This window comes from Urocitellus parryii, chromosome 1 (assembly GCF_045843805.1).
Source record: "Urocitellus parryii isolate mUroPar1 chromosome 1, mUroPar1.hap1, whole genome shotgun sequence".
NCBI lineage: Eukaryota > Metazoa > Chordata > Mammalia > Rodentia > Sciuridae > Urocitellus > Urocitellus parryii.
In genome coordinates, this window is record NC_135531.1 from 100,603,286 (window position 1) to 100,630,222 (window position 26,937).

At 46.3% G+C, this 26,937-nt stretch overlaps 1 protein-coding gene across 1 annotated transcript in view; it reads right to left on the reverse strand.

Annotated features, from left to right (window-relative positions):
• Ppp2r2b (protein phosphatase 2 regulatory subunit Bbeta) overlaps positions 1–26,937 on the reverse strand; it is a 258,917-nt gene that overhangs the window by 17,351 nt on the left and 214,629 nt on the right. The window lies entirely within an intron of this gene.

The following is a 26,937-nucleotide window of genomic DNA, read 5'->3' on the forward strand; positions in this document are numbered from 1 at the left end:
TTAACAGCTTTACTGAGATGAAATTCATATACCATAAAATAAATGCATTTAAAATATACAGTGAGGTTTTTTTTTGGTTGTTGTTGTTGATTTGAGATGGGGTCTTGCTAGGTTGTCCAGGCAGGACTCAAAGATCCTCCTAAGAGGCTGGGGTTACAGGTGTGTACCACCATGCCTGGCTAATCCAGGGGGTGTTAGAATCATTATATATTAATGTAACCATCACCACAGTCTGAATTTAGAAAGTCTTCATCACCCCTGATGCCCCCCAGTTATCCTCCATCTCCATTACCAGTTACTCCACATTTCCCATTCATTCAGCCCTTAGGCAAACACGAACTTACTTTCTAGTTATTACTCTGAAAATTCCACATACATTGGATCACAGAATATGTGGTCATTTGTGCCTGGCTTTTTTCACTCCTTGTAATATTTTCATGTCATAGCATATATCTGTACTTTATTCTTTTTTTTTTTTTTAGTATTGTTTTGGTTGTAGTTGGACACAAAACCTTTATTCCATTCATTTAGTTTTATGTGGTGCTGAGGATTGAACCCAGTGCCCTGCATGTGCTAGGTGAGCACTCTATTGCTGAGCCATAATCCCAGCCCCTGTACTTCATTCTTTATATGGCTAGGTTGTATTCCATTGCTTGATTCTACCATATTTTATTTATTCATTCATCAGTTGATAAACATTTGGGTTGTTTCCACTTTTTAGCTGTTCTGAATAATGATGTATGCAGAATGCTTGTGGACATATTTTTATTTGGACATATTTTAATAGCGGGGCTTTGCTGCCTGATTGCCTTGGGCCAAGGTCAGATTGCCATTTACTTGTGTGACCTTGGGCCAGGTCCTTCTCTGAGTATACTTCTATGTAAACTGTGGCTACGCTATCTTCTGTGTGATTTCCAGGATCTTGCTTTTCTTACTAGCTTTCTACTTACAGGATAACGAGTGTGGCTCTATCATGGTGTGGAAGCCTCTCCCAAACTGTACCTGTCTTTTTTTTTTTTTTAACAACTTGGATTGAGACTCGCTGTACAGAATGTATCTTGACATTTCTATGCATTGCCTGATTATTTCATTGATCCAAGTTCTACTTGATTTATACACCTAGTCTACCACATAGATTTCACTCTAAATGATGTTTTCTCTGAAGCCCTATCATACTTGATTTGGTCATCTATTTAGTATTTCCTCCTGTTCTTTCTTATGATAAAATTATCATGTTTCACATTATTTAACAACTCATGGATTTGTTTTTATTTCTTTACTCGGATGTGAGACTTGGGGCAGGATTTTGATTTCATTTATCTTTGTTCCCAGAGTCTTACAAACAACGTTCAATGAACATTTGTTGCTTGATTGGAACCAAACCAAATAAATTAATGAAATCTCTGTCTTCTGGGTACTTAGCATGTATTAGATTTAATCATATAAATTTGCTGGTATTCAATTACTTTTGACCTGCAAAATGGCCCTTACATATGGTTCAACCTCATAAGGGTCTATAACACAATTGTATGCTGAACTGAACACTGGTCAGCGGGTGGCTGGGTTAACTTGGCCTCCAAGGCTTCCTCTTTCCTGCCTGCTCAGTGCACTTTCATAGTCAGCCATCAATTCCTTGAAGAAAGTCCAAGTGTATATAAGTTCCCTTCCAAGCCTTGCTATGAATTTTCACTTTAAGAGAAAAAAGCAACAAACCTGATAATCAGAATTGAACTTGAGAATTAAAAACAAAGCACAACACCACTGAAATAGAAACACAGGTCTTATTAGAGTCTCTGACCAAGTGTCTCCATCAGTGCCCTTATCTCTTAAGCTTTGGTCAAAGATAAGTGAAGGACCCTGGCTTCTGCTGGTATCTCATTCTCAACTATAGGGATAAAAGAATTTTTATCTTAGTTTCAACTCACAGCAATCTCATTAGTAAGTGGGAACCTAATACTCCAAGTAAAACATCAGGAGACCTGAGGCTTGGTCACCTCCACCTGAGGCAGGAGTGAGGCTTGGCAAACGGTGCTCAAGAGTCGGTCAGGTCCAGCTCTTGCCATTTACCCTCTTAGCTTCAGTTTTTCTAGCTGCAAAATGGGAGACTGATGTTGGCACACAGCAGGCCCTCAATGAATAAATGCCCGTCACTACTTTCAGCGTGAATGTATACTGCTAGTGTTGGCCAATCAGATTCCATTCTTCAAGACTCCTGAGAATTTGGCACTGAGAAGTACAGAGAGAGCCTGAGGGCTATTCAAACGATGGAAATAATACTTACCAAGAGATCCTTATAGTGTTTTTGTTTTTAGTTCATATTTGCTTTTCAAATTGACAAAATTTTATAAATATATGAAAAATACATGTGTATAAAATTGATATGGGGGCTGGGGTTGTGGCTCAGTGGTAGAGTGCTTGCCTAGCATGTGTAAGGCACTGGGTTTGATTATCAGCACCACATATAAATAAGTAAATAAAATACAGGATCCATCAACTAAAAAAAAGTTTAAAAAACTGATAGATATATCCTATCTCTTCAATTTTCTACCTAAGAATCCGTTTTCCAAATACCTGGAACATTAGGAAGGGTCAGTGTAGCAACATTGTGAAGCCTGTAAATGATAACTCACAAGATGGTGGTGAAATGGAAGGAGACAACTTTGGCCAACCCACAATATCTGTGGCATGCCTGCTTGAAGTTTGGCAGTGGGCAGGAATCGGGTAACATCTCTGCATGGTACCCTGCAGTTCATGACATATGTACACATACTTGAATCTTTTTTTTTTAAATTTTTTTTTGTTGTCCATGGACCTTTATTTATATGTGGTGCTGAGAATTGAACCCAGTGCCTCACACATCCTAGGCAAGTGCTCTACCACTGAGCCACAACCCCAGCCCCATACTCAAGTCTTAATGTCAACTCCATGCATTCATTCAGCAACAGCACTTCAGTGTTAGTAATTAGTGTAAATGGGAAGCATATAGTATTCAAGGCCCCATGATTTACATGTTTCATCTCAAATCTTGCAACCACCTCTGAAGTGAGAACAATGAAGGCATAGAGGTTTTGTGTCCTGTCCAGGGACACTCAGCTAGATTGAGGTAGAGCTGGGTTTTGAACTCAGGTCTGTCTGACTTCAGTCTTTATTCTTAATCATGATGCCATTGGGCCCATACCAGGTATAAGACCATGCTGAGGGATCATTTACCAGTTTAAGGTGTTGCCTGCACAATACAATACATCAAGAATGTACAAATAAAAGATTCTCGGGGTGAATGCATGCCAGGCTATATATAAAATACCAGGCTCTTAGGTAACAAAACCAGACACATCAAGTCCTACCCTTAGGGAGCTCACAAACATTAGAAATCACCCAAATTTAGCTACAGTTGGAAATAAGTGAAATTTGTGTTTCCAGAGGAGAATAAAGGTGCTGGGGAGCCGTCTAGTGGGGGTAAATAGAACATTTGTGTGTGTTCCATGAAATTTACTTCTCATGCCCACTCCAGGGTCTGAGATTCTGGAAATTTGTTGAACATGTGGTGCAACGACATCTCGTGGCTCAGTGATAGAAGCTGAGACAAATCACTGGGCACTGCTGAAGAGCCCCGGCATTAGAGATCCTGCTGCCCAATGGCATTTCCAACTGGCTTCCAGAAGATGAAGACATGTAAGAAGAAAGGAATTGTGGGGGAGACAGGACAAACTTTTGCTTTCTTTGTGAGGAAATGGTCTTGATGAGAAGCTGATAGCTCAGACCTGGTCAATGCCAATATGTCAGGTTGTCCAACAGGGGGGACAGATCTGAGATGTTAATGACAGTAACAAGGACTGCTGCTACCATTTCTTGCCAATAAGTTTTTGCCTCTGCCCACCTGCCTATCACATTGAGTCCACAACTATGCCTTGATTGATATGCCTTTCTACTCAAATAGTCAAACTGGAATCCCTTGGGTCCTACATGCACTTTGGGCATCCCCACTTTTATGCCACTACTTGGCTGCACCTTTGCCCATCCTGGGATACTCAAAAGAACATCAGACTGGGTCAGGGATGCTGATTCAGGATAGGCACAAATCAGCTGGCTATTAATACCTACATTTGTTGTGGCCAATGGTATCAGTTCATTCAACACTGGTAGGTATTATTTCTCTCTCTCTCTCTCTTTTTTTAAATTGGTCTAATCAGCCAACTCAGCTGGTCCGGAACAGAGCCAGGATTTGAACTCCTTCTGCTTCTGTTACAGCTAAAGCTTCGTCCCAGGGTTTCATAAACTGACTTCCAGACCACTCACGTATCATCGAATCAAGCATTATTGAAGCACACTAGAGGTGACTGACCAGAACATAAAGCTGTTCCCCTGATCAGCCCCAAACAATTGCAAGGGCACTCCTTATAAGCCTGAAAACTGCAAAAGGGATGTTCCGGGTCTAGCCAATGCAAGCAAGCCAGGTTACAGGTTGGTTCAACACTGGTAGGTATTATTTCTCTCTTTTTACAGAAGCAGGAGAGTGCAGTCAAGCGGCGGGAAGCCTAACCAATCACAGTTAGCCCAGTCACCCAGTTACAGAAACAGAGCCCTGTTACCCTAGTTACAGAAATAATGTCCCAATAGGTAGTTGTATGTTCTTAAAGGTTTCTATAGACAAAGGAAAAGAACATCTTGCCCCAGTCATGACCCTTCTACTTGGCATAGTTGTTTTACAGAATGAAGTCACAAAACAAAATGGAGTCACATTTGTTTTTACTATCACACTTCCAGCTTATATTATCCTCCATGCTACTGTCTCCCACTTGAGTCACTATGGGCCACTGTCAACTCTCTGGTCTGTTTCCTTTTCTGTAAGATGAAGGAGTCAGGGTTGCCTGCCAGGTCCCTCCAGGCTCTTAGGTAACAAAAATCTATGAAATTCCAGTGCTCTTCCCTTTCCCTCACCCAAGCCCCATTAGTCTAAGGTAGGTTTTCCAAAGTGACTTCAGTGGAGTCCTCAACCCATGACTTGCTAGCTATTCCAGATTCCAAGGCCAAATGTTCCTGGGAAACCCCTATCAAGTTCTTCGGTGGACGTAACAGTTGACCTGTTATTAAAGGCAGCATAGGATTTTAAGCAACATACCTGGCCAGCCTACCCCACTGCGTCTGTCCAGTTTTGGCAACCAAACATGTCTGCAGATATTGCCAAATGTCCCCTGGAGGGTAAGACTGCTCCTAGTTGGGAACCCCTGATTTGATCCTATTTCAAAACCTTACTTGTTCATCTCTCCGTGTGGCCAATCACTTGCACAGAGTTCCTCAAAATCTACTTTGGGGTTTTCCTTTGAAATCCTACAGGCCGTCTTCTGTGCGTCGTGCAGGTAGTATTTGGTGTTCTAACATGTATTGGTGTAAACACGCCTCCATGGAGCGCTAAGCATCTTATGTGAACCCACGAAAAGGCTCAGATGACTGGAACAATGAATAAGTTCCCAGAATCTGGAGAAAATCTTAAATTCACAAATAAGACAGAAGAGTTAAGAAGAAAAGGGGCGACTTGAGAGAAACCTAAAGCTAAAACTACATTCATTCCAGAGGGGACAACAGCAGAAAGGAAGCATATAGTGGGCTGACTCAGGATCAGGGGATAGGGGAGATACACTAGTAACCAGGTACCAGGTCCTTCTCTGGACCTCACACTTGCCACACTGCCCAGGGACTGGGTGGGGCCAGGTGGGGACCAAGTCCTTACTGCTGATTCTGATGTCTTCCTCATCCTGGTTCCACTTGCTGTGATGGGAAGGGTGCAGCCGTCCCCAGCTCCGTAGGCATGGGTCGAACTCCCAGCCCCTTTGCTGATAAGCTATGAAGCCTTAACAAGCAGCCTGACTCCTCCCTAATTCCATTTTCCTGATCTGTAAATGGAGATGATAATAGTACCTGCTTTCCAGGGTGGACGTGAGGACAGAGGAGAGCTTTCATTTTGTAGCACTGAGCAAAATGTGTGTCCCCCAAACAATAGGGATGCTGCAGCACAGCAGAAGCACACTGCTGGAGGCAGGCTTGGCCAGCCAACAGTCCAAAGGCCTGCAGGGTTTTTCCAGATGGGTCAGATAAGAGCTCCCAGTCATGGTATTGATCTCTAGGTCTTCGGTCTGGGCCTTCTCTAATACAGATGTGATAGGCTGTCACTGGGCTATCACTTGAGCAACACCCTCCTGGGCATACGTGGCTCTCATTTCCATGCCACCATCACCCTGATTTGGGTGACATGGGCATATGAGAAGCAAAAAAAAAAAAGAGGCCATGCAGGTCTGTTCATGAGAAAACAGGAGGAGCAGACTCAGAATCGTGCTCAGGGTGGTAAAGTGCTCACTTCTGCTGACGTCTCTTCTACGGAGCAGCACAGCTGGCCTGTGTTTCCTTTTGGAAAAAGATGGCTGACAATTTCCCCATAATGGGGATAGAACTGGCAAATTTTCCTACACTGTGAGGCAGATGGCAATTTTCCTTCAGAGAGATGCAGGCAACAGTTTTGCCCCTGGAGAGAAAAGGCTCTCCGATTGAGATGCAGCCAGTAATTTTGACTATACAGAGATGCAGCCAATAATCTCGCCCAATGAGAGAAACGGCCAACAATTTTCCCACGGAGGGTAAGAAGTCCCTGGACTGACAATGCTTTGGCCTTTGTCCAGCTGAGGCCAGGGAGAGGAGTTTCAGATTTAATTAGTGGCTACTGTACTGCCATGGGCCCGATGACAGAGTCTCCAGACATGGACCAGAGACGAGGAATTGAGATGGCTTTTCATTTACCCTTCCTTCCTTCATTCCATAAATAACTGCCTGACAGTGAACGTCACATCAACATGCCACATAGCCTGGCAGAAAGGGAGAAGTCAGTCTAGAAGACAGTACCTTGCCTCAGTCCCCAACTTTTATGCAGCTGGTTTAAAAAGACTTCTGCTTATAATATTTTCCTTTACCAATATGTCTCTTAATAACTAAAGTTAAAAAAAAAAAGTCAAAATCTTTTTTTTTTTCTCACACTGGGGAAAAAAAAGACAGCACAATTTCAGAGGGTGGGGGAGAAGGAAGGGGTGTGATTAAGAGTGACTTAAGAAACCGAGGCTTAAATGATCAACAAGCACCAGACAGATCACAGGTTAGCAAACAGTGTGGGATCCGAGGGTCATTTGGTCTCTGCTGTGAAAATTTGACTCTCTGTAGCCTGAAAGCATCACAGACAACACAGAAGCAGATAAACTCTAAGGCTCAGTTCATGGGCGCCAAACATTGTTTCAATTTTTTTTTTTTTAAGGTGTCAAGAAATGGGACTCTTTTTTTCCCCCAACCCCTTAGAAATGTAAAAACATTGTTCATTAGAGCAGTACAGAAACAGGTGGTGAGCCAGGTTTGGCTGTAGGTCAGAGTTTGCTGACCCCTGATGATGGTGTCTAGAGATGGGAGGTGTGCATCCTATGCTAGGCAGGAGAGTTAGCATGTGTAAATACTCAAGGTGATAAATGCATTTTTTGATGGATAGTGGGAGTCTAAGATAGATTACATAGAACAATGGAATCATTGGTTAGTAAGATGCAAACTGCTTTCCTCAGGCTGGTGCAAAAGACGTTAATGGACTTAAGTGTCAGACATATTGGGGCTAGGACCTGTGCAGTACTATATACAGGCTGGAGTATCTGTTAGTTTTTCTTGCTCTCCCTAAATATTTAGCATTATTATTATTATTATTATTATTATTATTATTATTAGGGATTGAGCCTAGTTTGGTTTACCATGAGCCACATTCCCAGTCCTTTTTATCTTTTGAAACAAGGTCCAAGTTGCTGAGGCTGGCCTCGAACTTGGAATCCTCCTGTCTCAGCCTCCCAGGTTGTTGGGATTATGTGTGTGTGTCACCATACCTGGCCAGCTTTGTTATCTTTAAAATATACATCAATGCCCACTTTGCATGGTTAAAAAAGATAAAAGCAAATAAGACACCTAGCACATGATCAGAAGTCAGTAAGCACTAGTGTCACGCAGTGTCAGCCAGCAGACACTGAGGACTGGTTGGTGTAAGGCACTTTGACAAGTGCAGGGGTTATAGTGAGAAAGGTCCTTCTTACTTATCATGGCTGGAAGATTCTTTCAATTTGCCTAGCAAGAAAATTTGCTCCTTTACCCTATGACAGGAAATGCCACCCACTCCTCAGAAGTCCACACCCTGATGCCTGCGATTTGTGAATACGCTTTGTTGCGTGACCAGGAGGAATTGGGTATTAAGGTTGCTACTCAGTCTAGCATCATCTCCCCTTAAATTCAACTATCTGAGTGGACTCACCCAGATAGTGACAAAGGGAGGCAGGAGGGTCAGTGTCAGAGGAACCCAATGTGAGAATCATAGGGTTCTGTGATTCAATGACCACAGACTGGCCATCACTGGTTTTGGAGCTGGAAGGGGACTGTGAGCCAAGGGATGCAGGCAGCTTTTAGAAGCTGGAAAAGGCAAGAAAACATTTTCCCCCAAAACTTCTAAAAAGGAACCCAGCCCTGGGGACATCCTGGCTTTGGCCCAGTGAGACCCATGTCAGGCTTCTCAGTTCTAGAAACTACAAGATTAAAAAAAAAAAAAGTGTGTTTCTAATTCACTGAGCTCAGTAAGTCTGTGGGGGTTTGTCCCAGCAGCACTAGGAGATTAGTAGCTCCCTCCCCCTATTGTCAAAAAAGGGAGGGGATAGAGTTTTTGAGATCCCCCTCAACTCTGCAGAGCTGCTATTATTTTCCTAGGTCCCTGTGCAACTCTCTGTCCCTGCAGTATCCTTTCTGTTTCAGCCCCTGCCTGTCCACAGCTGGCCAGGGAAGTCAGGTCAGAGTGCCTGATTCTGGGTGTGGGCTTCCAAGAGAGCCGGCGAGCCATCCCAGCATAACCACCCTCTCCTCAGAATTCCTAGTGCCGCTGCTGTGCCCACAGCTGCAGAGCAAGCCCACCCACTCTGAGACAAGGAGCACTTAGTAGAACTTGAGAACCTGTACCATACCGCCATGTGCTGGGTGAACTTCCCCATGCACCGCCACCCTCCTGCTCAGACACCTACAGTGACTCCCCTACGCGGGCAGCCAACGTTCCCACCCCCTGGGCCTGGCACTCAGGGCTGTTCCCGTCAGGCCTTGGGTCAGTATGCCACCATCCCTGCCCATTTCTCTCCTTTTCCAGCACTGCATTGCGGTCAGCCTGGCCTGCTCACCCTCAGCTCCAGGGTTTATTCCTCCCCTGGTTTATTCCCTGCGGTAATGGTGGGTGACCGTGGTGCATTTCCACATGCCACAGTCAACCCTGCCCATGTCTTCTCTGTCACTCTGACTCCTATTCCACATGTAGGGCTCGCCACCTTTTCTAGCAAGCCTTCCTGAACCATCTCAGTCCTCTGTATCCTTTGTCCCCTCTTACCGATAAACTTGACCACCCTCCAAACTTCCTGTTATTAAAAAAACCAAACCAAACCTATTTGTTCCAGATTCAAAATGAGATTTTTATGAAATCCCAATTCATAAAAAGGGCCTCAAGGAAAACATCCATCCCCTGTCAGGCACCGTTCAGAGTTAAGAATTCTGTTTTAAAGGTGAGGAAACAGAAGCTTGGAGAGCCTAGGACCTCAAGTCTCGCAGTCTGACAGCACAACCAGGGAAAAGCTCTGAGAGGTTACAACTTTCTCATGAAGGAGCCTCAGCTGGACTCTCTGATCTGAAGAGGGGGAAGTGGGAACCTGTGTTTGGCTTCCCGTTGGCCTGTCAATCTAAAGGCAGAATTTGGGTTAACATCTACAGACAAGTCCATTAATTGTGGGCCTGTCTGCCCTCCTTGGGTGAGGAAGAATCATTGATTAGCCAAGTGGTGCTGGGTGCCTTTTTGAGAACTGTCATTCTGGAAGGCTATTGATTGAAGGAAGTCTCTGAGCACATTCTCTCTTGCAGGCAGCGATAAAGGGAGGCCCCTTTGCAGTCCAGGCAAGAGGGTGAGCTGGCAGTGGGCATCTCCACAGGAGCCTAATGAAGAAATCTGGGAGCAGGGAGGCCGATTTACAAGGGCTCACACCGGATCTTGGACTTCATTAGACCCTGTCCCTGTGCAGTGGGTGAGTGGTACAGGCATCCATGGGTCTCATGCCTTTCTCGTGTGCCCGTGGTTTCCAGGAGTAGGACGGCAGTGGGCCACTCCACCCCTCACAGACTCAGGGTTTCCCTCCTTCCTCCCTCTCACACTTTCTCATAATTTGTTCCCAACAGGAAGCTTAGTGCAGCTGCTCCAAGAGAAGCCTGAGCTCCCTGGGGAGCTTCTGCCCAGGTGGAAGAGTCCACCAGCGAGGGGCCGTTATTAAGGGTGATTGCTGGGAAGCTGGTTGCCATGGCACCGCAGAGGCTAGGGCTGCATGCCCAAGCTGTCCCCGTTTTCCAGGCTGTATACATAATTACTGCAATAAGCAGCGGCACACGGAGAAGGGCAGGGGAGCGGCTCCCTGCTGACGGCGATCTCGCAGGGCAAGGTGAGAAGTTCACTAGGAGTAGGGCGGTCAGTCCGTCTGGGCCTGGACTGATATTCTGCATGGAGAGGGACCCGAGTGGGAGCTGGGCACGACGCTGTCTTCTCACGGAACCACTGTGAGCCCTCTGTGCTCCCAGCTCTGGTTTTCTACAGGGATACACTGTTCCAAATCCACTGACGGTCGGACCTGTCTTAAAGCGTCCTGTGGTGTTGCACACCTGGAGAACTAACGGTGACTACTGTATTGCTGCAAGACTGTGTGGGAGTAGAGCGAGGAATAGTCCCTTGCACAGTGCCAAGCACTGCGCTAAACCCCTCATGCAGCCATCTGCACTTGGTCATGGGCTAAGAAGAGGCCCTAGGGTGTGAATCCATGTGACATCATTCTTCTCCTCTAATAGAAACAATGACCCTCTTAGCTTGCTGCTGATAACAGACACCTTTGAGGGCATGGTCCCAGAAAATTGACCTTGGATGGGTCCAAGTATTCAAACTCATATGGGTTTCATGCTCTCTGTTCTTGGCAGCCACAGAGAATGAATGAGAGTGGCATTGTCTGTTTGCAGAGCTGACACAATATACTGGGGGCAATGTGCAGAATACTCACCAAATTTGTTGACCCCCTAACTACTCCGTGCTGGCTCTAATTTGCTCTTCTCAGCCCCCAATTTTCTCCTCTCCGAGTTCACAGACTAATAAATACTGAGTGGGTACCGTGGACCAGGCAGCATCTCACTGAAACCTCATGACAACCCACCAGCGCAGACTCCTATGGTCCCCATTTCCAAGAGGCAGATGTTTAGGCTGAGAGATGTTAAGTGGAAGAAATCAAGTCCAAGTTCCCACCTGGGTTTGTTTGACTCTAGAACCAACACTTATTCACCATGATGGTATATGGCCTTCTCGGTTCTCACATAAGCCAAGTTTCCACACCACAGGAAGCTCACAAATGCCTGCTGCTGACCTTCATGATTTACTCTCACCAACCTCAACAGTATCTCAAAGCCACCTACTGCCAATACTAGTCCAGCAGGACTTGAAATTGTCTAATGGATAAAATCCTTCCCCATCATCTATACTCTGCTTGATGGTGTTCACTCCCTTCCCAACACCTCTTGAGATCCTTTCTGGTCAGTTGAGTTGGAAACCATCATTCACTTCTCAGGACTCAGCTAGGTTCTCAAGTTCTGGTCAAGACACACAAGTCACAGTACAGAGCCCCATATAATAGGGTGATGTTACCCTTAAGTGGCTTATTATCTCTAATTCAGCATCAAATAATATACTATTAATTGGAATCTATTATACCATAAAAGTTTCAGGAAATCATCTAGGAGATAAAACTGAGATAATTCTGAGTTTTCATGTGTTTGCCTAGGAATCGGAAAAAGTGTATAGTTGATGTTTTCATTTTACATACTTGGTTTAAGAATCATAGTACTCCTGCCTGTAATCCCAGCAGATCGGGAGGCAGAGGCAGGAGGGTCAAGAGTTCAAAGGCAGTCTCAGCAACAGCGAGACGCTAAGCAACTCAGTGAGACCCTGTCTGTAAATAAAATACAAAATAGGGCTGGGGATGTGGCTCAGTGGTCAAGTGCCCCAGAGTTCAATCCCTGCTACCAAAAAAAAAAAAAAAAAAAAAATCATAGTACTATTATATTTCTGAAACAATGGCATGTTTTACCTGATTTAGGTCTTGTGTCCTTCATTCAAGGATTTGGTAAATATGATCTAGTGTCCACTATATGCCAGGCCAGTACTGTTTCAGGTACTCTAATGCTACTTAATAACTTCACCAGGGTAAGCACCCATGCACTGGGGTAACACTAGTTTGTAATTCTGTGGCCCTACAATGACACGAATACAGAAGAGTCTTACTAAACAGAGACTAAACATTGCAGTGCATCCAAACCTCTGGGAACATAACAGGAAATGCTGAAGATGAGGACATTTGACTTGACTGTTCAACTGTTTCACAGTATGGTCAGCACAAATATTTTAGCATTTTCTCTGACATTGGGAATCATTTCACATTTTTTTTTTTTTTTGGTACCAGGGATTGAACACAGGGATGCTTAACCACTGAGCTACATCCCCAGACCATTTTTATTTTTTATTCTGAGACTGGGTCTTGCTGAGTTGCTTAAGGCCTTACCAAGTTGCTGAGACTGTCTTTGAACTCATTATCCTCCTGCCTCAGACTCCCAAGTGCTGGGATTACAGATGTGCACCACCGTGCCTGCCTTCACATGAATTTAAAATGAACTTTCTTTTAGAAACCCTTCCTGATTTCCCCTCCTCTTGGCCCAGCATGGTCAGTACAGCACAGCAGTCATGGTGTACTTTCCATCACTGTGCTCAGCACAATACCTTGTTATTGACCGACTCTTTCCTCTGTAGGATGCCACGGTCTCCCATTTCCTAAGTGCGATGGTCCCATTTTTCTCATGCAACCACCCTGTGACCACTTCATTGCATTACAGGGATTTTCAAATGACATTGAAATTTCAAGATGTACTAGCTGACCCCAGGATTAAGGATGCCCATATGTGAGATAAATCCTATTTAAATCCTTATGTTCAGGTTACAGATATAAGAGAAGATAAAAGCAAGTGTCATTAGGAGCATCCCCTGCCCTCGGCTGCCTCTGTCTGTGTGGGGTGGCCTCAGGAGGCCAGCAGGTGCTCTGAGTAATTCAGCAGATAAAGGACTTGGCTGCTGGGCCTGAAAGCTGCTGGAGTAGACAGCGGATCTTGCAATTCAGTTATGGATGCCACCTCCGGAGCTGTCAAATAGAGTTATGTGAAAGGCACTGGGGGCTTGAATTAGCAGATAAACGTGGGTCAATTGCACATGTGAGAGTGGCCCCCTTCCCTTCTCATCAAAGGTGCCACGTGAGCACGGAGTCTGTGTGTGTGGGGGGTGGGGTGGGTGGGGGCTTTCATTATAAAGTAAGAAATATACCCAGGCTCTGTCAGTGTTTTAGACAATCTGAGACTTGATTTCCTCAGTGGCTAACCACCCCCCCAAAAACAACAAACAACAACAACAACAACAAAACAGATACACTATGAACATTGCAGGAGCAATGAAGATAAAATGATGAGAAGGAGCCCTTTCAATGGGAGAGGGTTTAAGTAGCAAAAGCATCGATGTAGTCTCTTAACGCTTTCTTTCTGATGTGAGATTTTTAAAAGATTTTAGTTAATCATGACAGTAGAATGTATTTTGACATATGATACATACATGGAGTATAATTTCCCATTCTTGTTGTTGTACATGATGTGGAGTTTCACTGGTCATGTATTCATATATGAACATAGGAAAGTTATGTCTGAATCATTCTACTGTCTTTCCTATTCCCATCTCCCCTCCCTTTCCCCCCATCCAATCTGGTGAACTTCCACTCCTTCCTCCCCTCTACCTGTTGTGAGTCAGCATCTGCATATCAGAACATTTGCCTTATTTCACTTAGCATGATAGTCCCCAGGTCCATCCGTTTACTAGCAAATGCCATGATTTCATGCTTCTTTACGGCCGAGTAATATTCCACTGTGTATATATACCACATTTTCTTTATCCATTCATCTGTTGAAGGACACCTAGGTTGGTTCCATAGTTTAGCTATTTTGAATTGAGCTGCTATGAATATCGATGTGGCCATGTCACTAGAGTATGCTGATTTTAAGTCCTTTGGGTATAGACCAAAGAGTGGGATAACCGAGTCAATTGGTGGTTCCATTTTGGGGAATCTTTTGGGGAATCTCTATTTTGCTTTCCAGAGTGGCTGCACCAATTTGTAATCCCACCAGGAAATTCTAACATGAATTTTCAGTCCTTAAAATTCATGAATTTCTTCTTCAAATTGTTCTTTCATCTTCGCCAAATCAATCAAAGGCTCCTTCCTGGAGGCATGTGCTCGGGCCCCAAACTGGGAATTATCCTTGGTTCTTTACCTCACCCTCCACATCCAGTTTTTAAACTGCACTCAAAGCTGGGCCTAGATCCATCCCGTTCACCCCTTCCACTGTCTCATTTCTAGGGATTTATCATTCTTCCCCCAGCATCCATTCTCCCTCCTCATGCTTAAACAGAGTGATATATTTGAAAGGGTTGATCCCTCTACTCCTTTACACAGCCCTCTGTGTTTCTCCTGTACTCCTCACCATTGCTTTTAGGGCTGTTGCTTGCCTCAGTACCAAGTCATCTGCACAGAGTACAAGTGTGACTGGCCTGGGGTTGGGCAAGGGTTGGCCCTGAATGAAGCTCCTCATGCAAGCTGGGCTCTGGTCTACTCCTCCCGCTGGGCCCTCACACAACACCAAGCTGGCTCTGCCGGCCGACCTTTCCTGACCGTCAAGCTGTCCAGATTCAGAGTCCCTGCATCTGCAGTCTTCCTAGGGAACACGCCTCCACTGAGACCTGAAGAATCTCTGGCAGAATAATGGCTCCCAGAGACGTCCACATCCTTCCAGGACAGAGAGAAATTAAGATGTGGATGGGATTGTGATTGCTAACCAGCTGATTTTAAGATTATTCTGTATTTCCTGGGTGGGCCTCATGTAATCAAAGGGCCCTTAAAAGTGGAAGAGGGAGGCAGGAGAGCAGGTCAGAGGGATGGCACAAAAGAAGGACTCATCTTGCTGTTGCTGCTTTGAAGATGGAGGAAGGTCACTGACCCAGGGAAGTTGGGAAACCCAAACAGAACCTCCCTTATCGTCTCCAGAAGGGAGGACAGCTTGATTTTAGCCAGTCAGACCCATGTTGGACTCTTGCCCCACAGAATTGCAAGACAACAGGTGTGTGTTGTTTTAAGCCACCAACTTTGTGTTAATGTGTGACAGAAGTCACAGGAAACTAAGAGAAGAGGAGCTGAACTTCCTGGTTTTGCCTCTGGCAGGAAGGAATGGGCCATCTTAAGATCTATCCCGTGTTGACCAGAGCCCTCGCTGGGGACAATGCCTCACAGGAAGCCCCTCGTTTCTGGTTCTCCTGAAACGCACATTTAGGATGCTCACTGGTGCCTGTGACTGCTTTGTCAGTGACGGCTGGTCATGGACCATGCTGACAGGTAAGTTGGCCTTGAGCGATGTCCCAAGGCCAGAGCCACCCATAACCTCACAGCCAACCTCTGCCCTTGTGTCTCAGGAACTGCATGTGCCAAGCTCAGCCTGCCCTGCGTCCCATCTGAGACCCCAAGTGGAGCAGAGGGCAGGGTCTGGGAAGATGTCAACTGCTAATGAATGACACTCACCTCCAAAATTAATAGGGCTTCTAGTTCTTAGGAAAATCCACTCAACTGGAGTCACCAGGATGAATAATTGACAGAACTGGTTAAATTAATCAAAAATGGAAATGAAGATAAAGAAGGGGGAAGGGATTCTATTTTTGTTATGGCTTGAGCTTTGCCTGCTCTGCTGTTAAGCTTGAAAAGGGTGGAGAACCTTCAGATATTGGGTGTGCGTGCGCGCGTGCGAGAGAGAGCGAGAGAGAGAGAGAGAGAGAGAGAGAGAGAGAGAGAGAGAGAGAGAGGGAGGGAGGGAGGGAGGGAGGGAGGGGAGAGAGGGGGAGAGGGGGAGGGAGAGGGGGGGAGAGAGAGAGAGAGAGAGAGAGAGAGAGAGAGAGAGAGAGAGAGAGAGAGAGAGACAGACAGACAGAGACAGAGAGAGATCTCCATAAAGCAAGATTTTGTTTGGCTTTTCTCCAGGGTCGGGGATGTGTTTGTGTGTGTTTGTGACGCTGTCATCAGACAAAAGCATTTTAATAAAGGGCCTTGTCTTTTTAACCTAACCAAGCTCCCCTGCAATAAACACTGTTAATTATGCCCCAGATCGGTACTGAACCCCTTTCGGAACCTGTGCCAACCCTCGCAGGCTTTCAGATGCACTGCAGCTGCAGCCTCAGCTGATGTCTTTGGACACATTCCATCGGAGACCCAGGGAACGAGCCGCAGGTTTATGAAGGGATCTAGTGGCTCACAGAATCAGGGCTTGGCAGTTAAATTTGGAGACGAGGGTGAGAGTGAGAATGGATCTCACGTTCTGTGCCAAAGCTGTGTTAATGCTGCAACTGGGCGTGGTCAGGCTGGGGGGATCCAGTTGATGGGGATCATAAATTGAAGGCCCTGAAATTATCTTGCTGGATGTTTTAAAAAGATTCTGCTCTTTCTCCTGCCAAATACCAGGAGAGTAATGGATTCCTCTCCTAGAAGCAGAAAGATGTGGGTCTGAATCCGGGCTCCTGCACTGTGGCCTGGGCCAAGTTTCTTCCCCTCTCTGTGCCTGGACTGGGCTCCTGCTTTTTCCAAACACACCCTGTTCCCTAAGTGACACCACTTCATCCTCATGGTCTTAACTACCATGATATGTTCTTGACTCCTCAATTGAACTTGCAGCCTAGATTTACCCCCTAACTTCCAAACTTATGTATCCAGAACTTTCTAATTGGATGAATCATGGCCGTCTCAATCTGGAAACATCCTAAGGAGAACACTTGGTCTTTCTATGCCAAACCTGTTCCTTCCCCCTTCTCCTTATGTCCCCCAACCCAAGACTGACCTCAGATTCCTCCCTTTCTCGTGCTTCTCCATGTCCAGTCTTCAGCAAGTCCTCACAGCCTTACCTTGTGAATCAAATCCGCCTCTCGCACAGCTCCACTGTCCCCTCCCTGATCACAGTCACTACCATTTCTCCTCCAGGCTGTGGAAAGAGCCTCCTCATTGGTCTCCCAGCTTCCGGGCTTTCTGTTCCTCACCCCTACTTTTTGTTTTTCAGTACTGGGAATGGAACCCAGGAGTGTTCTGCTTCTGAGTTACACCCCTAGCCCCCTTTGAAAATTTTGAGACAGGGTCCCGCTAAATCGCCCAGGCTGGCCTCAAATTTGTGATTGTCCTGCCTCAGCCACCTCAGTTGCTTACATTACAGGTGTGCACCATTGTGCCTGGCTCTGTGGCTCCCTTTTGAGAACTTGCAAGACTACAGACTTGGTGGTCAATTATCTTTTAACAATGGGGACACATTCTGAGAAATGCATCGCTAGTGACTTTGTTGTGTGAACATCACAGAACGTATACACACAAAGATGGCTAAGATGGGAGTTGGTGATGTACTCTTACAGGATCCCCTCATTCACCAAGTCCTCACAGCCTTACCTTGTGAATCAAATCTACCACTCGCACAGCTCCACTGTCCCCTCCCTGATCACAGTCACTACCATTTCTCCTCCAGGCTGTGGAAAGAGCCTCCTCATTGGTCTCCCAGCTTCGGGGCTTTCTGTTCCTCACCCCTACTTTTGTTTTTCAGTACTGGCTAATATGTGACTTGGTGATATACTCTTACAGGATCCCCTCATTCACCAAAATGTCAGGTAGCGCATCACAGGATTCACCTCCCGGCTTTAAGCTGCACCTGGCTTCCCATCTCGGCCCACAGAGGCTCCAGCACCACCCCCTTTTGTGCACTCTCTCTCCACCTGCCTGTCCCCACCCATGGATCTTTGTTCCATTTGAACACAGGAAGTCGTTCCTGTGTTAGGACCGTCACACTGAGTAGCTTGCTCTCTGAATCTTTCCGATAATTCAGGTCTCAATTCAAAACCTTTCCCCCTTCTACCCTCTGACAACAGCTCCGGCCAGGAGCTGATTTTCTTATATCTTCAACGACTGCCTGAAATTACGTGTACAAGTGAATATATTTGTTCTCCTCCCTCCCCCACAGAACGGAAGCTCCTTGAAGGCAGGACCCTGCGGGTGGTTCAGTAAGTCTTGAGTTGAAAAAGTGACTCCTGCTGTGCTTGGCCTGGGAAGCTCTTCCCGCTGAAGAGCCACAGGCCTGCATCACACCCAGCTTTGTCTCTGCTCTCTGATGGCCATAGTGTATCATTCTCCCTGTTATCAGGTTGGGCAGGTTGTGAACAATCACACTATGTACCTCATAAGGCCGGCATGAGGATTAAATGAGCTCAACGTGTGTGTGTTTGGCTTGCTTCCAGGACTTGGTGAAAATATCAGTCAAGCTTGCTGTGATTACGGCTGTGAATGTTGCTGCTGCTCCTGGTTTCACCCTCAATTGACTTGTGGTAGGAAAGGGAGACGTCATTCCAGCCACAACTCACACCACGCTTACACGTCAGGTGCTAGCCCAAGGCTTCAGGAGTGTTACTGTGTTTAATTCTTACAAGCACCTTATAAGGTAAGTACTGCCACTAGTTGTTTTTGCAGGTGAGTAAACGGAGGCACAAAAAGTTAATTCACCTGTTCAAGATCTCCTATGTGGGCATTAGACAGAGGCTGAGGGTAGACACCACTTTGGTTTTCCTCCTCTGCTGTGGCCCAGGCTCTGAATTCACTCACTATTGCCCTTTAGTTCAGCGGAAGGAGACAAAGGAAGCACCGATGTCCTAGGCTGTGGGTAGGAGGCACACAGCACTGGGATCGTCCTCCCCGTGCCGGAGACAGGTGCTGCAGGGGTGTGCAGGGAGTGATGACCTTTCCTGATGACTCTACTGCAGAGCCAAGGCACCAGGTGGGGCTCTCCTGGTGTCCACCAACTCTCTCCAAATTACACAAGTGAAACTACAACCTCGCAGGGCATTTGGGACAGGGAGACAGACGCTATCCACCTTTCACAGTCTTTGACTTCATTCCTTCCACCTAGTCCCTGCCGTCTTTGTCCACCTCCACACACTGCATACAGGGGGCATCTATAACTTCACCCTGGTGTAACATTTATCATAAGCAAGTCCCACTTGTTCTCTTCTTAAACTGTGTCCTCAGTTCCTTTGCAAGGAGGTCTCTTCAAGGTACCCATTTTTCTATTCCAAGTCCCCTTTGTGCATTTACCTGCTTCTTGTCTGTGGTGCTGCTAAAACAAACTCCACCCATTAAGGACTGTCCTCACTCAGGGGCAACTTTGGAGTAGGGAACAGGTGTCTGGGCTCCCCATAGAATCTAGAGGCAATGAAAATCCTCTTTGTTCTGACAAACTTTCAGCACCATGGAAAGCACCGGCTACCCTCCTTCTTAATCACGCAGCCCTTGGGGAACCGTAGAGACCCAAGGTGTGGGTTCCTATTACCCCTGTCCTTTGGTCCTCTGTCTAGGTTCCCCACTGCCCTTAACAAGAGCCACACTCAGTGTGACAGCCTGTGTCCACATTTCTTGCCACCATTAAAACCTGGAGAAAGCCTTGGCACCCTGCAGCGAGGGAACCCGAGCAGATTCTGCAGTCAGCTCCAGGGCTGAAGCGTGTGATCAATTCCCTGTCTTTCCTTCTCTTACAGGTTGAACTGTGCCTCACCCCAATTCATAAGTAGAAGTCCTCATTACCCCTGGGACTTAGAATGGAGTTTTTGGAGAAATGTCCTTAAAAGTGGGAATTAAAATGAGGTTATTATGGTGGGTCCCAATCCAGTATGACTGGTATTCTTAACAAGAAAGGCAATTTTGACTCAGGCATTCAGAGGAAAAAATCCTATAAAGATATCAGGGTGTTTGGGGCTGGGGTTGTGGCTCAGCGATAGCGCACTCACCTAGCATGTGCAAGGTGCTGGGTTCGATCCTCAGCACCACACAAAGATAAATAAATAAAACAAAGGTATAAAAAAAGATATCAAGGTGGGAGGGCGGGAGTAGGGGAAGACAGCCCTTTATAAGCCAAGGAGCGAGGCCCTTCTCTTCAGTCCTTAGAAGGAACTACCCTGCTGACCTTATTGAGAACTGCGAGACAATGCACTTTTGTTGCTTAAGCCAACAAGACTGAGGCACTTTGTTATAGCAGCCCTGGTAAACTAATACACCTTCCTTCATCTGTCTTGCACCATCTGCCTGCCTTTTTACCACAGATGTTCTGTGAAGCCCAGTTCCACATTAGGCACACTGCTAAGTGAGCCATGGGAGAAAAGCGTTCCTGGCAGAAGAAGGGCCTGTGCAAAGGGCCTGAGGCAGGAAAAGGGCTAAGTGTACTGGAGGTGTAGTAAGCATTTGTAGCCAGTGTTCCCAGGCTACAAATGAATTGAGATTGGAGAGGTGGGCAGGAACCAGATTCATGGGAATTCAAGATATAAGTTTGCTTTTATTTTTTAGGTTGTCATTCATCACATCTGGCCAGTTCCTTCACCCCACCTCCAGTACTCACAGATGGGAAGGGAAAAGCTTGACTGGCTGGGGGCGGCTGCCATCAGTACCCCATTGTTTCAGGCATCTCAAACTGCAAACGCAGCCCTGTCACTACCGCCAGAAGCAGTAGGAAAAAAAAAAAATAGAAAATAGGCGAGGGAGAGAACGAATCACCCCTTCCAACCCCTGCTGAGTGTGCAGAGAGGGGGACATATGGAAATTAATATATGCAGCTCTGATGACACGGTTTCCCCCAGCATTCTGATTAAACGCCGACGGTTATTAAATACCCTCCTTCTCGGAGCTCATCTCCGAAAGCCAATGTTGCTGCTCGTCTTGAACTCTGATGAACTGTCTTGGTTCGCGCACCTCGGCTGCAGCGCAGCCCACCGTCGGCTGGTGTTTGAGGAGGATGGAGAAAATCAATATGAAATGTCAGGCGAGAGGTCAGATTGAAGTTGTTTTCCCAGCTGGCAGGAGCTGGGGGCTGCAGCGGCAGCAAAACAAAGGGAGATCTGCTGCGAAGGAGAAGGCCGGCACCTTGGAAGAGTCAGGGGGAAAATGAATTTCCTTTGCTTCTTAATTAGATTAGCAGGCTCCTGGCTGGCAATTCAGGGCTCTGCTGCTGTGAGTGCGGGGTGTGGGGAGGAAGGGCTTGGCTGAGGCCTGCAGGCCACTGGCTAGCTCTTGGGTCTCTCCCGGGGACCGTCCTTTGCTTAGGGAGCCCAGGATGGAGGCAGGAGCAGGTCCTGGGGTCCCTGGGTGTGTCCTGAGTGGACTCCTGCTTCCCAGAGCCTGGATGGTTCCTCCCTGTTCTTTCCCCACATCCTGTGTCTTTGGATCTCAGCTCAGCAGTGGCTGCCTGTGCAGACTTATCACACCCCCTAGGAGCACCGCCTGCTTCTCTTTCCTGCCCCTTACTATTTGCGATGCCATAGTTGCTGATGATTCTCAAATGAAGTGAGTAAAGTAATTGCCCTCCCTAACATGGATGGGCCTCAGTCAGCACAAGGCCGCAATGGAATACAGAGGCTGATTTCCTGCAATGAAGAGGGAAGCTTCTGCTGACTGCCCTGGAGCCAGGACGCCTTCACCCCTGCTTTGGACCTACACTGAAACTCTGGCTTCTCCTGGGTCTTCACCCTGATGGTCTCCTGGGTGTAATTCCACCACTGGCTCTGAGTCTTCACCTTGCTGACTGCACATCTTGGGACTTGCCTGTTTTCATAATCAAGTGAGCCAATTCCTTATAAATCTCTTCACACACTCACACCTGCCCTACTGGCCCTATTTCTCTGGAGAATCTTGACTAAGTGGGCTCCTGGAGAGAGGAAACAACCTCTGTTTTTGCTCTTCACTGTGTCTCCAGAGTCTGAGACAGTAACTGGCATATAGTATGTGCTCAACAAATATTAAATAAGTGAATAATGGGCTTCACATGTCTGGCAAAAGGGAAGCAGTTCCAAGCACCTTACAACTACAGACCTGAACAGGGGGTTCAGGAGGGATAACTGTGATATACTGACCCCAGCAGAGGGCTGGGAGCTTACACCCATGACGACATCGACCTCTTGTGCACAAGCAGCCCTGTGACGCCATCCTTTAGTGCTTGTACTTTCGCTTGAGGACCCTGAGGTTCAGAAGGGTGAGTCCCTTGTCTGAGGTCCAACCCACATGACGTAACACAGTTGAACTCCTGCTGTCAACCATTCTTGTTTGTTCCCCAAATTTTCTAAGGTCTAATCCTTTTTCCATCTTGAGCTCACTGTTTGTCAAGCACACTGCTCAGTTTATTCCCTAATATTTGGAATTTGCACAATCCTTCTGACCCCAATGTCTAGGCTAAAATGTCTGCCTTGCTAGGCTGCAAGGACACCAAGCCATCCTGTGCCCTCTCTGGTGTCCCTCCAGGTCGATGGCCCTTCCCGTCCAGTCCTGCCTTCAGTTACCAGAGAGCAGCTACCTCTGTGGTCATCTCATGTCACCTTCCACTCAGCGTGTCCCAAACTGTCCCCTAATGTCTCACCATCTCCCAGTGCTGCTTCCCGTTAGTCCTGGTTCTCAGGTGGCACTTATGGGAACAGTGGGCACACAGTTGTTTGTTGACCAAGTATTTACTGACTACCTATTTATAGGCCAAACAGATTCAGTTCTTGTCCTCAGACAGGTTACTCTCTGGAGGGGAAGGACATTGAGCCACTGATGTCACACCCATGTGTGATGAGAGCCAGCCTCTGACATCACTTGCAGCACACACAGGTATTTTAAGAGATGTTCCTTTATCCCTTCCCTTTCTTTCAATTTCCATAGCTACCGTGCTGGTCTAGGTTAGGGATTTGCCTTGATTGAAACTAAAGCAAACCCTACCAACTCTCGGGCTTTTTCTTCCCAATACTGTGAATATGTATTTTTCCATAAAACATGATTTCAATGAACTCTGCTTTCGGCTAAATGATCTCAAATCACTCCCCACATACCAGGATCTGTGCTCACACCGGCACGCATGTCTGAATCCTTGGGGTCAAAGAAGCAGTAGGGCGTGGGGGATGCACCCAGAGTACAGGAAGCCACAGGATAAATGCTGCATTTTTCAGACACCAATTTTGCTTGAAATTTAAAGGTAGGTGGATTATTAAATTGAAAATAGTTTTTTTTTTTGGGGGGGGTAGATACCAGGGAATGAACTCAGGGGCACCCAGCCACTGAGCTGCATCTCCCAGCTCTGTTTTGTATTTTATTTAGAGACAGGGTCTCACTGAGTTGCTTAGTGCCCTTGCTTTTGCCAAGGCTGGCTTTGAACTTGTGATCCTTCTGCCTCAGCCTCTGAGCTGCTGCGATTACAGGAGTATGCCACTGTGCCCAGTTTGAAAGCAGATTTTGATGGGGGCAATATTCACACCTCACATGAAAGTTCAGGTACAAAAATAAGACTTAAAAGAAAATCTGTGTGGGGAGCACCTCCTCTGGATCACTGGTCTTTGTCAGGCATTTGATGTTGGCCTTGGATGAGATGTCAGGTCCACACAGCAACCACGGAGGTGGGAAACTGGGTGATGGACACAGTAGCCCTTTTTCCATAGCAGGGCTTATGGCCTGGACCTAGGGGAACTAGCTGTACTTGGAGGAAAAGTTTAAGAAGGAGGGTGTTATGGTTTAGATGTGAGGTGTCCCCCAGAATCTCATGTATGAGATAATGCAAGAAGATTCAGAGATGAAATGGTTGGATTATGAGAACCTCACCCCAATCAGTGAATTAATCCCCTGATGGTATTAACTGAGTGGTGACTGAAGGTAGATAGGGTGTGGCTGGAGGAGGTGGGACGTTGGGGGTGTGACTTTGGGGTATGTATTTTGATCTGGCTGGTGAAGTCTCTCTCTCTCACCTCTCTGATCACCATGTGAGGTGCTTTCTTCTGCCAAGTTCTTCTGCCATAATGTTCTGCCTCTCCTTGAGTCCTGAAGAACGGAGTTGGCTGTCTATGGACAGAGACCTCTGAAACCTGAATAACCCTTTCCTCCTTTAAAACTGTCCTTGTCAGGTCTTTAGTCACAGCAGCGAAAAAGCTCACTAAAATAGAAGCTGACTACCATAGAGAGCCAGCATTAAGTATGTACTCAATGAATGAATGAAAGAATACCCGAGAGCATAAACTTTAAAAAAAATTTTTTTTTGAGGGGTGGGATACTGGGGATTGAACTCGGGGGCACTCAACCACTGAGCCACATCCCTAGCCCTATTTTGTATTTTATTTAGAGACAGGGCCTCACTGACTTGCTTAGTGCCTCACTTTTGCTGAGGCTGGCTTTGAACTTGTGATCCTCCTGCCTCAGCCTCCCGAATTGCTGATATCACAAGCTGGTGAGAGCATTAACTTTGACTCTTTATCTTCAAGAACCAACTTGCTAGGAACCAGCATCCCTATTTGACCTCATTAACTGACATCCCCTTTCCCCAAGCCTGACACTTCTTCCTGTCTAGAAGTTCCATGCCCTTAGTGACTTCAGAGTTTTGCTCATTCTGCACCCACAGTCTAAAGCCCTCTTCTTCCTGTCCGCACAAAACCAAATCCTGCTTGAACTTCCACACTCAATTGTTCCACTTCTGCCATCCCCATAAGATCTGTCTCAATCGTCCCACCTTCCTCTGAGCATCTAAACCTGAATCATCTCCACTATCCATGTGGGTATGAGAGCACACACGGCCTTGCACATTGCCCGAGAGGTCTCCTGGGCAATTCCACCACAAAGGATATTTAACAAGGTCTGGAGACATTTTTGGCTATCACAACTGGGCTGGTGGTACTGAATTCTAGTAGCTAAGGACAGGGATGCTGTTAAATCCCATAATGCACAGGACAGCCTTCTCTCCCAATGAAGAATATGAGCCAGAATTCAACAGTGCAGTATCTTCTTCTCCTTCCCTCCTTCTCTCCTCCCACTGCTCCTCTTCTTCTTGGTACTGAGAATTAAACCCTGAGATGATTTATGTAATTAATTATTTTTGGTACTGGGGATTGAGCCCAGGGGTGCTTGACCACGGAGCCACATCCCCAGCCCTTTTAAAACATTTTATTTAGAGACAGGGTCTCACTGAGTTGTTAAGTGCCTCCCTAAGTTGCTGAGACTGGCTTTCAACTTGTGATCCTCTTGCCTCAGCCTCTCAAGTCACTGGGATTACAGGCATCTGCCCTAGAGGTGATGTACCACTGAACTACATCCCCGGTCCTTTTTATTTCATTCATTATCTTAAATATTTATTTTTTAGTTGAAGTTGGACACAATACCTTTATTTTATTTATTTATTTTTATGTGGTGCTGAGGATCAAACCCAGGGCCTGGCACGTGCCAGGCAAGTGCTCTACTGCTGAGCTACAACCCCAGTGCCCCCTGTCCCCCTCTTTAAAATTTTGAGATGGTCTCGCAAAGTTGCTGAGGCTGACCTTGAACTTATGATCTTTCTGCCTCAACCTCTCAAGTTGCTGAGATTACCATGTCTTCTTAATGCATATCTTTGTCTCTTTATTTTTCCAGTCAGAATTCAACCTGCATCTTTCTGCCTTCTACCCAAATAACTTCTCTAAAATCTAATTTTGATCAAATTACTTTCGTGCTTGCTTTGATAGGTCTTTATTGGTTTTGGCAAAAATATTCCATTTTGTCACTGTTGTTAATACTGCCATTATGACCTGGCTCAGGCATTCCTCCTGAGCCTCTACTCTCTTCTCCCAGTCATATCAATTATTCGGCTCTTCCACAAACACGTTTTATACCCCATGATCTTTGCACATGTGGATCTTTCTACATTGAATGCTGTCCTCCTTGTGGGCTCATGAAAGTATACTGTTCAAAGATCAACACCTCGGCATTTACTAAGCCCCTGTTCTGGGCCAGGCACTGTGTAAGGTGCTGTGAAGCCAAAGTGAATAAGATAGAAGAGTCCATGTTCTCAAGGATCTCTCAGCACTCTCCAGAATTTTCTTCAATGATGGAATGACCCAAATTTGCCCTAATATAGTAGCCACAATCTATGCATTGAAGCAACTGGTAAAAAAAAAACAAAAACAAAAACAAAACAAAACAACAACAACAACAAAAAACCCACATGCCAACTTTTGAAGATTTAGCATGAAAACAAAATGGGATATAAGATATCTCATTAGCAATTTTTAAAAACATTTATCTCATTTCAGTGCCATGGCAAATGCATGAAGTGCTATCCCGATTATCTTATCCATTTTATAGATGAGAAAACCAGGCGCAGACAGGTTAAGGGAAGGTAGACAAAGAGGTTTTTAAGAAAGGAAGCCTGGCTTGGGCCTGGGTCTGTGCGACTCTAGAATCCACCAGCTGTACAGACAACTCCCCCTCCCCCACCGGCTCCTCCATGCGAAACCTCTGCCAGACAGCCAGCAAAAATCACCCAAAGCAGCAGGAGACAGCCATCTCCCTCCCGGTCACACTCCTCTGCAGAGAACCATCAGACCACCCCTGTCACAGAACTGCAATTGAAGATGGGGACTGTGGGGGGAGGATGGCCCTCACTCCTGACTCTGCACAGCAAAGTGGAGGGGACAGAGGCACTAGGTGGGGGGTGGCGGGTTGTGCTCTGAGCGCCTGGGCAGCTGCGTGCTATTTAGCTCAATGCCATTCACCATGCATGGATTTCCTCTGCCTTCCAGGTGCCTCTACCCTGGCGTGCAGTTTCTCTTCTAGAAATGCTCCCTGCTGGCTCCAGGCCCATCCTACCTACCACAGCACTGGCCGTGGGTGTCAGCCGCTCCATCTGTTTCCATCTGGTCTTAGCCTT